Genomic DNA, 12,461 nt, shown 5'->3' on the forward strand with positions numbered 1-12,461 from the left:
TATTCTACTCTCCATAAAAAACTTGCTATCTCCAGTAAAATTTCAAACAATCATGAACAAAGGTTACTCTATAAGGAATTTATTACCATAAACTGCCAAAGTATTACCGTAAACTGATTTCTACCACTAAAAGAACTTATAATTATAATAAGTTACTCAATTCCAATAATGAGTCCAAAACTGCATGAATAATTAATGACTGTAGAGATAAGAAAAATCCATAACTTACTCTCCAAAAACTTTGTAACCCTAAAAATAACACTGCCATTAGCTATTCATCTTTAGCTAATAAATGTAACACATACTACATATCAGCCCCTTGCCCAACTATTCCTCAAGCTAATGTGATTTTTGCAAATGCACCATCGTCAATGTTTGCCAAGCCCTGTTCTGAAACCAATCTAAAAACTATTGTCTCCTCACTCAGAAACAAATCCAGCACTGGCCCTGATGAAATTCATGTTAAAGTTGTTATTCATTGTTTTGAAGCCATAAAAGCATCCCTTTCATTTCTTATTAATGAATCTTTGATACAAGGGATTTTCCCATCCCAATTAAAGTGGTGTCCATTTATAAAAACCATGGCTGTGTTAATGATTTGAACAACTACAGAATACAGCCATCCAGAAAACATTTGCTAAACTATTCAAAAAGCCATGTATATGCAAATAGCATCTTATCTCTGAAAAAAAAACCTCTTGCTTTCAAATTCTCAGCCTGGATTTACATTTGAAAGGGCTACCACAACTGTCATACGTCAGACAATCAACAGCATACTTAATTCATCAGATGCTAAATGCAAAATTCTTGGAATGTTTTTTGACTTGTCAAAGGCTTTTGATAATGTAGACCACATTAGACTGCTAATTAAACTCAATTGAATAGGAATTGCCTCTAAACTGGTTGAAGTCCTATATTCATAATCGCACTCAGAAAGTAGTGTTATCAGTTGATGGGTCAAAATATTCATCTGAAGCTTACCTAGTTAACAAAAGTGTTCCACAAGGCTCAACCCTTGGGCCACTCCTCTTTCTGATGTACATCAATGACCTACCAAACTGCTTACAGAATGATGAAGGAATAATACCAGTGTTGTATGCTGACAACACTAATGTAGTACTATCAACACAAACATGTCCCAGCCTTGTGGAAAAATCTAAGTCTGTCACACTTGCAATAAACAAGTGGTGTGCAGACAACCTTCTAGACTTAAATGTAAATAAAAGTAAAATATTATACTTTACACGCAATAAGAACATGACAGATGTTCTGCTGGTAAAAATTAATGACCTATCAATTGAGCATGTGACGGAATGTAAATTTCTAGGCATTTCTCTGCGTGCAAATATTTCTTGGGATACGCATGTAAAAGCCCTTCAACACAACATCAGTTCAACTTCCTACTTATTAAGACACCTGTACGAAACTACAAGTAAAACTGTACTACTCAACGTATACTATGGGGAAATTTATTCAAATATAACCTACAGTGTAATATTATGGGGATCAGCTGCTATTTCTCAAACCATCTTTAAAATGCAAAAGAAACCTATGAGAGACATCACCAGGAAACCTCTCAATGCTCCATCAAGGCCTATTTTCCATGAATTAAACTAGCTACCACTCCTGTGCATCTACATTATGTTTTTAATTCTGTATGTAAAAAATAACATTGGCAACTATTCTCTTAACTCTGCCTATCAACATCATTACACCAGAGGAAGGCATGGAATCCATTGTTGGAATATAAGAACTAAAGCATTGAAATTAGGACCCAATGAAATGGGCATCTGATTGGTTATATAACCAACTACCCAAAAGTATCAAGGATACAAAGAGAACTGCTGCATTCAGGCACAAATTAAAAAGATATCTACAGCGCAATATGTTCTACTCTGTTGACGAATATCTAAACAATTGTCCCAACCAGTAAGTCCATACTTTTAATTTCTAGCAATGGTCATGGTCTGATTCATGTTAATGATCAATGATTTTTCTGAATTTGATATTTCATGTGCATGTTACAGCCAACGTTCATGGGTTTCTTTTATGTATCTTAATTGAGCGTGTGCCTTTGAGCTCCTTTTTGACGTGCCTTATATCATGTACATACACCACCCACCTGGTATTTTTATATTGTGATCTCTGGGCAAATAAAAAGTAATAATAATAATATGCTTTTAAAGTGTCATTAAATATCTTCATGTTTGTTATCTGCGTTTGAATTAGATACCAAAATATAAATAGCATGTCTTCCTGTTATAAAATCCAGTAAATCTAAACTTTTTCTATCTCTGAAGTACTTCCAATAATGCATAGTGATTTATATTGAATAATAGATCATTACAAATTATATAGATTTTGTCATGGGTAAAGATTGCATTGAAAAATATATTATATATGTACCATATGGTTCTCTGCATATGTAATGATCAGAGAATTTGGTTGACTTCTAAGACCTCTGATAGAATAAAATGGTTTATTAAACTTCCTCATGGGATAGGGATGTTGGATGGGATGAAAGGAGAAAGGAAGTACACTGAGATGGAGAAGGGCTTTTTGTAGAGTAGGATGTTGGGTTGTGTTTTATTGGGAGAAACAGATTATTTATTTGGTAGTTGTGTCCATCCATAACATACCATAACCAGCAGATTACCTGATAATAATAATTTAGTTAACATTTAAAACTTTACATAGGTTCGTTTCAAATATCTGCTGGCAACTCAATGAATAATTTTACACCTATAATAAGGGAGTAGTCTATAGTTGTTTTTTTGAGTTGGCAATATGGTAAGTCAACACAATGTTTACTTATTATTTAGTAAATGCTGATTTCACTCCTCACATTATAGTTTTGAGAGTTTATCTTTGCATGAATAAGATTTCTGGCATGCACTGATTAATGCTATTCATGAATTTTGCAAAGCAGTCATCTGAAAAAAAATACTAAGAAGGTTGTCCTTTGGCAGTATTGACTAATACATCAGGAGTAGGTGGATGGTTTCTGTTTATTACCAGTGGTTTATGTGTACATTCCAAGCAGCTTGGGATTGAGTTGGGAAGTGAATCATTTAATTGATAGGATATGTAGACACCTGATTGAGACATTTAGCAGTGACTAAGTTTTATTTCTCTTTCATTAAAAATGTATTTGAGGAAAACCAAATGAATTCATCCTGAAGTGCTTGCAGTGATACACTTTCAGTGTGTCTGCCTCCTTGCTCATACCGCACAATTTAGCATCACCTGCAGAGACTATTAAATACCCCTCACACACCTATCGAAGTCCTAGTCTCAGAGGTCATGGTGGTAGACAACATTCCTGCAGAACTACTTAAAGGTTTGGGAAAATTTTAAATGGACTAATTGATAGGATCTATGAGGAAGGAATCTGGCCTCAGGACTTACTGAGGTCAGTGTTTTTTCCAATTTCAAAAAAGTTAAAGGCTACATCATGTGAGGACTTCAGGACAATAAATTTGATATCCCATGCAGCTTAAGTAGTTCTCAGGATTATCAACAGAAGGATGGAGAGCAGGGAAAATGATTACATAAGGGATGATCAGCTTGGGTTTAGGAAGGGGAGAGGCATGCATAATGCCATTGGGGTAATGAAATCACTAATCAAGGGGAATATAGAATACAATGAGGACGTATTTTCCTGTATCGTAGATTTCAAAAAGGTGTTTGATAGAATGAATTGGGAAAAATAATTAACACATATACCATGGAATATAGGAATAGATTGAAATATTTTGGAGGCTAATGATTCTATGCTGCTTCTGGGAATTACCATCACGTAGATTCCCGGAAGCAGCATGGATTTATCAGATAGACGTCCCGGAAGTGTAAGGATTACAGGAGGCTAATCTGCACCCTGTACATGTCTCAGACTGCTCAGGTGCGAGTGGCAGATGGAAAGTCCACATGGTCAGTGTCAGGAAGAGGAGTGAGGCAGGGTTGTCCATTATCACCTGTGCTCTTCAATGTATATGTGGAGGAAATGATTAATGAGGTTTAGGAAGAACTGGAGGTGGAAATGAAAGTGGGTGGGGAATTCATTAAATCAGTTAGGTTTGCCGATGACCAAGCTTTAGTATGTCAGTCATCCAAGGGGTTGCAAGCATTGCCGAGTGAATTGGAAATTCAGTGCAATTGATATGGGATGAGAATCAATATGAAAAAAGCAAAGGTTATGGGATTTTCTAGAAAGAAAAAGGCTAAGCTAAACATTAAAATAGTTGGGCAAAAACTAGAGTAGGTAGAGAAGTTTATGTATCTCGGAAGTGTTTTGGACCAAAATGGTCAAAGTACATAAGAAAGAGAATTAAGTTAGGCAAAGAGGCTTTCACAAGGAGGAGGGAGTTGATGACAGGGACATTGAATAAGGATGTTAAGAATTGGCTTGTTAAAACTTTGATATGGAGCGTAGCTATGTATGGCGCGGGAACGTGGTCATTGAAGCGGGAGGATAGACGTAGACTGGAGGCTTTTGATATGAGGGTTTGGAGATAGATGGAGAAGTTTAAGTGAACAGAAAGGGAAACAAATGAGGTGGTGCTGGGTATGTTGGGAGAGGAGAGAAGATAGCTAGGAGAAATCATAAGGATACAGCAAAAATGGATGAAAAGCTATTGTTTTCAGGAAAACTTTGTGAAAATCCATTGTCTCTGAAGTTAAAAACAATGATCAATCATGTGTCGTTGCTCGATATATTGATCTACTACAAAGAGGCCTAAGATACGTTCCATACCTCTGAGAAACTAATTGTAGACTCAGAAGTGATATTAAACTAAAATGGAATTGGTATCAATACAGAGCAGGTCCAGAATTTGCCACAGTTATTTAGGAACTCCAGTCAAAATAAACTAGAGCATGACCAAGAATTAAGGATGATTAACTCTTTCAGAAAGCTCAAGGGAACAAATTCAATTTTGGAGAAAGCTGATAAAGGCAATGCTGCAGCAGTAATGGATTGAGAAGACTATGTGAACAAGTGTTATGACTTCATCAAAAATTACAGTGTTTTGAAACTTATGTATGATTCCACTTAAAAGAAACTGTATGTTCCTATTTCCAAAAAACTGTAAAGAAAGCTTTAAAATCCACATCAATCATCAATGCTAACAAATCGTATCAGGTGATAGAGATGAATCCAAGTGGTCAGAAATTATTTGGATCACCAAATATACTAAAAAAAACATTCCACTTAGGCTGGCTGTCTCTAATGTCACCACACTATCAAGGAAGTCAACTGCACTTTTCATTATATAAGATTCAGAGAGTTTACTCGATTTCAACCCAGATTTGGAGTGAAAAATTCAGTTTGCCTTTGCAACAAATCATCATCGATTAGACCGCCACCTTCAAATCGCATACATAAATGTCATTCGATGTGTCCAACTTGTTCACCAATGTCCCAGCGTACAAAGCAAAGCCAAGGAAAGTGGAGGAGCAGAACCTCCCTTTCACAGTGATTTTTTATCACCATTAAGAGTGTGTGGAGGTAATTATTTCTAAATCAACATTGGCTACTATGTACTGGCAAACTTTAGGATTAGCAATGGGAACCCAATTATCTCCGCACCTGGCAGGCGTCGGTGCATGAACGGCTTTGAAGTTAAATTATTCAGCAGCACCTCAATCAACACTCAAAACGTTCATTGCTGGTTTCGACACGTGAATGACATATTCGCTGTATGGATGGGAAAGGGTAAACTGACAATTTTCTTAGGACTTCTAAATCTCAATATGCCAAAATTCAAGCGTCGCATCAAAATTCGTCCCGTGGGTGCTGACTGATGACAAGAGACAATAACGTGTGGACATTTGTCAGGAACTCCTGGATCGAGCCAATACCGACCCAGAGTTTCTTAAAAACATCGTAACCGGTGACGAAACCTGGGTTTACGGTTATGATGTTGAGAAAAAGGCCCAGTCTTCGATTGGCAAGGGCTGATTCATTACGAATACGTCCCTCAAGGTCAAACCGTCAAAAAAGATTTCTACTTTAAGGTTATGAAGAGGCTGAGGGTCGCAGTGAGCCGAAATAGGCCGGAGAAACAATGCACGGCGTTTCCACCACGATAACGCGCCGGCTCACACGGCGCTGATCGTAATAGAGCTTTTCGCCAGAACCGGAACTACCGTGATCCCGCAGCCACCCTACTCTCCAGATGTGGCTCCATCAGACTTTCTTTTGTTTCCTAAGTTAAAATCAACCTTGAAAGGGCGCCGATTTGACGCAATTGCGGACATTAAATCTAATTGTACGGCAGGCCTGAAGAGGCTCCCCAATGCGGCTTACCGGGCAGGGTTTGAGAACTGGAAGAAACGTTGGCCAAGGCATGTACTTTGAGAGTGACAAGTTTGATTAAGCTGTATTACGTCCAAATGAACAAGTCATGAAGTTAGTCCTGTCTTTTTTTGATCACACCTGGTACCACTCTCTAGAGACAATTACAACTGCAAACTTAATGTCATAAAATCGATTGCAACCAAAACTGGATACATTGGTCCATTTATAGAGTCAAGGCTTGAAATATAGATAAAGAACAAAAAAGTTTCACTCCTTTACCACTGCACTGCAGTGAAGTGTATATTTCTGAAGTAGTGCAAATTACTTTTTTATGGAGAAATATCCCAAAGACTAGGGAAAGGGGTTTACTCAGTAAAATGAAAGAGAAGACCAATCGTTTTCACAAGTGCGTGTGTGTTAAAATGCAAAGATTGTGATGTCACGTATGGGGGGCAGACTAGAAGATTCTTCCAAACGAGAGGGGAGGAACAGAGGATAAGTTTCCTTCACTGGAACAATCCCACTTTGCAAGTCATCTGCTGGAGGAGAGGCACGCAAGTGATTTCACTCCGGAAATCCTGCAAACTGGATGTATTAGAGGAGCAGGAGATGAGAAGATACATGGGAAAAAAGAAAAATTCTTAATGGCATTGTTTTTTTAAATATATTCCCCACTGCTGGAAACTTCCCTCTCACTCAAGGACATGCTGTGTGACCCCCAACCATGAACCTTCCCCCTCCCCTTCTGACAGTCACCTCAGACCTCCCCTTCCCCCTCTCCATATACTTCAACCAATCCAGCCATCTCCTCCCCCCTCTTCTCTTGAGCCATAAATATACATATATATATATATATATATATATATATATATATATATATATATATATATATAAATATATATATTATATATATATAAAATATATATATAAATATATATATATTATATATATAAAATATATATATAAATATATATATGTATGTATGTATATATATGTGTGTGTATATATATATATATATATATATATATATATATATATATATATAAAATATATATATAAAATATATATATAAAATATATATATATATGTATGTATGTATATATATGTGTATATATATATATATATATATATATATATATATATATATATATATATATATATATATATATATATATATATTTTTTTTTTTTTTTTTTTTTAAGGTAATCTACCAGTTAAGGTAGGTTTTTGGATGGACACAACTACCAAACAAATATTTTATTACTCCTAACAAAACACAAAATCCATCATCCTACTCTATATCAGGTCCCTCTTCATCTCTGAGTACTTTCTTCCTCCCTCATCCCGTCCAACATCCCTATCCTGTTCCTTCCCTTCCCTCTTTTGCCCAACATTCTACCCTCTATCACAGTCTTCAACATCCCACTGCCGGTCAATACCCCCTTCATCCACTTTTCCTGCCTCCATAGGATTGCTCCCAACAAACCCCTCTCTTTGCCCACCATACCAAGTACTTCCTCATTTGTTTTTTTCTCTGTCCATTTCACCTTCTCCATTCTTCTCCACACCCACATTTCAAAAGCCTCCAATCTACGTCTATCCTCCTGCTTTAATGACCACGTTTCTGCATCGTACATAGCTACGCTCCATATCAAAGTTTTTATGAGTCTTTTCTTAACATCCTTACTCAAAGTCCCTGTCATAAACTCCCTCCTCCTTGGGAAAGCCTCTTTGCCTAGCGCAATTCTTCTCCTTATGTCCCTACTACTTTGACCATGTTGGTCCAAAACACTACCGAGATACGTAAACTGTTCTACCTGCTCTAGTTTTTGCCCTCCTATTTTAATGTTAAGCTTGGCCTTTTTCTTTCTAGAAAATCGCATAACCTTTGTTTTATTAATATTGATTCCCATCCCATACCTGTCGCACTGAATTTCCAATTCACTCAGCAATGCTTGCAACCCCTTGGCTGACTGACAAACTAAAGCTTGGTCATCAGCAAACCTAACTGATTTTATGAATTCCCCGCCCACTTTCATTCCTACCTCCAGTTCTTCCCATGCCTCTTTGATCATTTCCTCTGCATACAGGTTGAACCCTGTCTTACACCCCTTCCTAACACTGCCCATCCTGACTCCCCGTTTCCCACTCGTACCTAAGCAGTCTGAGACATGTACAGGTTGCGGATTAGCCTCCTTTCCCTCCAATCTATTCCTATTTTATGCAATATACTCATTAGTTTTTCCCAATTCACTCTATCAAACGCTTTTTCGAAATCTACGAAACAGGCAAACACCTCCTGGTTGTGTTCTATATTCCTCTTAATTCATGATCTCATTACTGCAATGGCATCACGCGTACCTCTCCCCTTCCTATACCCAAACTGATCATCCCCTAAGTAACCATTTGCCCTACTCTCTATCCTTTTGTTGTTGATCCTGAGAGCCACTTTTTAGCTGCATGGGATATCAAATTTATTGTCCTTTAGATCTCACATGATGTAGCCTTTATCTTGTTTCAAATAGGAAATAACACTGATCTCACAAAGTCCTGTGGCTATAATCCTTCCTTATAGATCCTACAAATTAGTCCGTTTCAAATTTTCTTCCCACATTTTCATAAACCTCTAAGGAGTTCTGCAGGAATGTTGTCTACCACCACGGCCTTATTTGATTCCACCTCCCTTAATGCACTTTTTACCTCTTCATCAAATGTGCCTGGACTTAAGCTATCTTCTGTGCCATATTCTCTTTCTATGTCTAACCGTGCTAGCCTAAGTTCTTTACCCAAGAGTTCATCTATAAATTCCTTCCATATCTCCTGGTTGAACTATTATCTTAACTGACTTATCTAACTGCTTACAAAAATTTTGCCTTCCTACTTCTAGATATTGTTTTAACTTTCTTACATAGCACACCCATTTCCACCTCCTTCTGTAAACTTTCCATATCCTAGCACTGTCTTTTCCACCGTGCTTCCTTTGCTCTATTAGTTACCCATCTCAGTTTACTATTTAACACTTTGTTATTCCTTCTAGGCTAAATGGAAAAAGTGAATATTTGGTCTCAATTTCCCCAAAATATACATCACCTTCTATCTACTTAACTCTCTATTTACATTCTTCCATTTCCTTGCCTCATCTATCTTTCTAATCATCTCGTCTGTAACCCAAGGTCTCCTTGCCATTTCCATATTCAAACATCCCATAATTTATTTTCTGGCTTCCGACATCGCTTTTTTATATATTCCCATTTTGCCTTGATAGTTTGCAGATCCTTTCCCTCACCCATGATTTTATCTTCAGCCTGCTGATAGGACTTCCTAATCAATCCGGTTAATGCTTCTACATTCTATTTCCTAGCCCACCTCCCATGCTTTATCTTTTTGAATCTTACTACATGAGGTATGTTCAAAAAGTATCGCGGATTTTGAATTTTCGCAGATTACGTATATTTTATTTTCGATTTTTTGTGGCGTTACTTCGGTACTGATGCCTCTCACTTATGCCGGAAATTCGGCCATTTTGAATGTTCAATTAATTGTTGACAGCTGTTTTGCTTGGACGTGTTTTGGCTTGTCTTTGATTTTTGCCTGTTCAAAAAAATGGATCAAAGATCTCTATCAAATTTTGTGTGAAAAACGAAAAAAAGTGCGCGGACGCATTCCGAATGTTGACTGCGGCATATGGAGAAGCTACCTTGGGCTGAAGCGACGTTTATCGGTGATACAAAATGCTCTCAGAGGGCAGAGAAGATGAGAACGACGAAGAGCGTGCCGGACGCCCGAGCACGTCAACAACAGACGAAAACATTTATGAAGTGAAGAAAATAGTATTGGCCAATCGTCGAATCACCGTTAGAGAAGTTGCTGAGGACCTAATCATGTTGATTTCCTCGTGCCATTCGATTTTTAACCTATGATTTGGGCATGGCACGGGTCGCCGCAAAATTCGTACCAAAACTGCTCAATTTCGACCAAAAACAGCAACGCATTTGCATTGCTAAAGGCCCTGTCCGCGCCGACCCAAATCTGCTCCAGAGGATTATAACATGCGACAAATCATGGATTTATGGTTATGGCGTGGGAACTAACGCTAAATCATCCCAATGCAAGCTGCAGCACAAGCCAAGGCCGAAAAAATGTCAGTCGAATGTGAAAGTTTTGCTTGCAGTTTTATACAATTGTGGGGGGCGTGGTGCATCATGAGTTCTTGCCATCACATGGTAGAACGGCAAATAAGGAATATTACCTGCCAGTTATGCACAATTTGCACGAAGCAACCCGCCACAAACGCCCGGATTTGTGGAAGAACAAAAATTGGCTTTTGCACCATGACAACACCCCTATTCACACATCGTCACTTGTGCACGAGTTTTTGTCCAAAAACAACACACTAATGATGCCGCAGCCACCATATTCCCTAGATCTGGCCCCCAGTGACCTTTTCTTGCTACCGAAAATGAATAGGCCCATGAAAGGACGACGCTACGCTACGATTGACGAGATAAAGACTGCATCGAAGGAGGAGCTGAACAAGATCATAAAAAATGAATTTTTGAGGTGCTTCGTGGATTAGAAAAAAACATTGGCACAAGTGTATGATATCTAATGGGGATTACTTTGAAGGGGACGACATCGATATTCATGAATAAATAAATAATTTTTAAGAAAACACAGAAGTCTCGATACTTTTTGAACAGACCTTGTCCATTTCATAACTACTAAATTCCACATCTACCCCTGGGAAATGGTGCAAATTGATCACCCTGTTCCTAAATCTGTGCCTAACCATAATATAATCTAACTGATACCTTTCTGAGTCACCTGGCATTTTCCTCGTATACCTACTGTAGTTGTTGGTGATGGTTAGACAACATAAATAATGGCCTAAACATAAAATATTTATTAATTAATGTTTTCAAATAAAGAATTAACCTCTGCCTTAACTTATACCATCTCAACATAGATTATCTCAAGGGGGGGGGGGTCAAGTAGAAAAAGAGCGTTGAAGAAGTAAAAGAGACACCTAGGCATGAATTAGCAGTACCTTTTAAATGAATCCCAAAATGAGAGACAGGAAACTTTACAGTGGAAAATATGCCAAAAACTGATTTTACAACAAGATCCAATAAATGTTGAGGTTTCCAGAACAATTGAAATTCCCTATGCTTTCCTGGTAGGTGGGCAACAGACAGAATTTTAGCAATATATCCAGGGAGATACATAAGGGTTTCAGGAATTTTTAAGGGGCAAGTTTCCTGGATGGGCAGCTAGCGGAGCGACCGTGGAGAAAATATGGGAAACATTCAAAGAAATAATTCTTGAAGGGCAAATTAAGTATGTTCCCATAAAAAATTTGAAACAGAACACGGATCCGGAGTACTACAACAAAATCATAAAAAAAACTCAAGAGAGAGGTAAGAAAGGGATGGATTAAAGAAAGAAAGAAAAGAAATGTCATACCATTGCAGCACCTTGAACCAGAACCTAAATAGGGAAAAGAAAAAGGCAAAGGAAAAATTTCTTATCAATGCAATTTCAAAAGAATCCAACAAAATTCTATAGATACATGTTATTCAAACACCAACATGGATTCAGAACGGGTTACTCGGGTGAAATGGAGCTTTTGGCATTAAGCCAATATATCGGCGACTCAATTGATGATGATAGAAAGGATGTTGATGGAGTAATTGTTGATTTTTCGGCAGCTTCCGACCAAGTCCCTCACAATTAATTATTATCAAAGCTGGAGTTGTTACCATTGGATTTGAGGGTAAAGCAGGAGTGGATGAAAAATTTTCTTACCGGCAGAATTCAAAAAGTAAAAATAGGGGATGCAATTTCAAACAAGGTGAACGTTATAGCAGCAGTTCTGCAAGGGAGTGTTCTGGGGCCATTACTCTTCCTAATTTACGTAAACGATCCACCAAATAATATACATTTCCAAATAAGACTCTTTGCTGATGAATGCATTACATGCAGATGGGTAGAGCATGTAAATGACTGTGTAATACTACAAAATGACATCAATCACCTTGGTGACTGGGTTACAAATAATAATATGGGTATTAATGTTAGTAAGAGTAAGCATATAAATTTTTCAAATAAAAAGAATGCACCAAAGGATATTTACAACCTCTTTGGAGAAAGAATCCCACGTAGC

This window comes from Hetaerina americana, unplaced genomic scaffold (genome assembly GCF_022747635.1).
Source record: "Hetaerina americana unplaced genomic scaffold, ioHetAmer1.1.p SCAF_1, whole genome shotgun sequence".
NCBI lineage: Eukaryota > Metazoa > Arthropoda > Insecta > Odonata > Calopterygidae > Hetaerina > Hetaerina americana.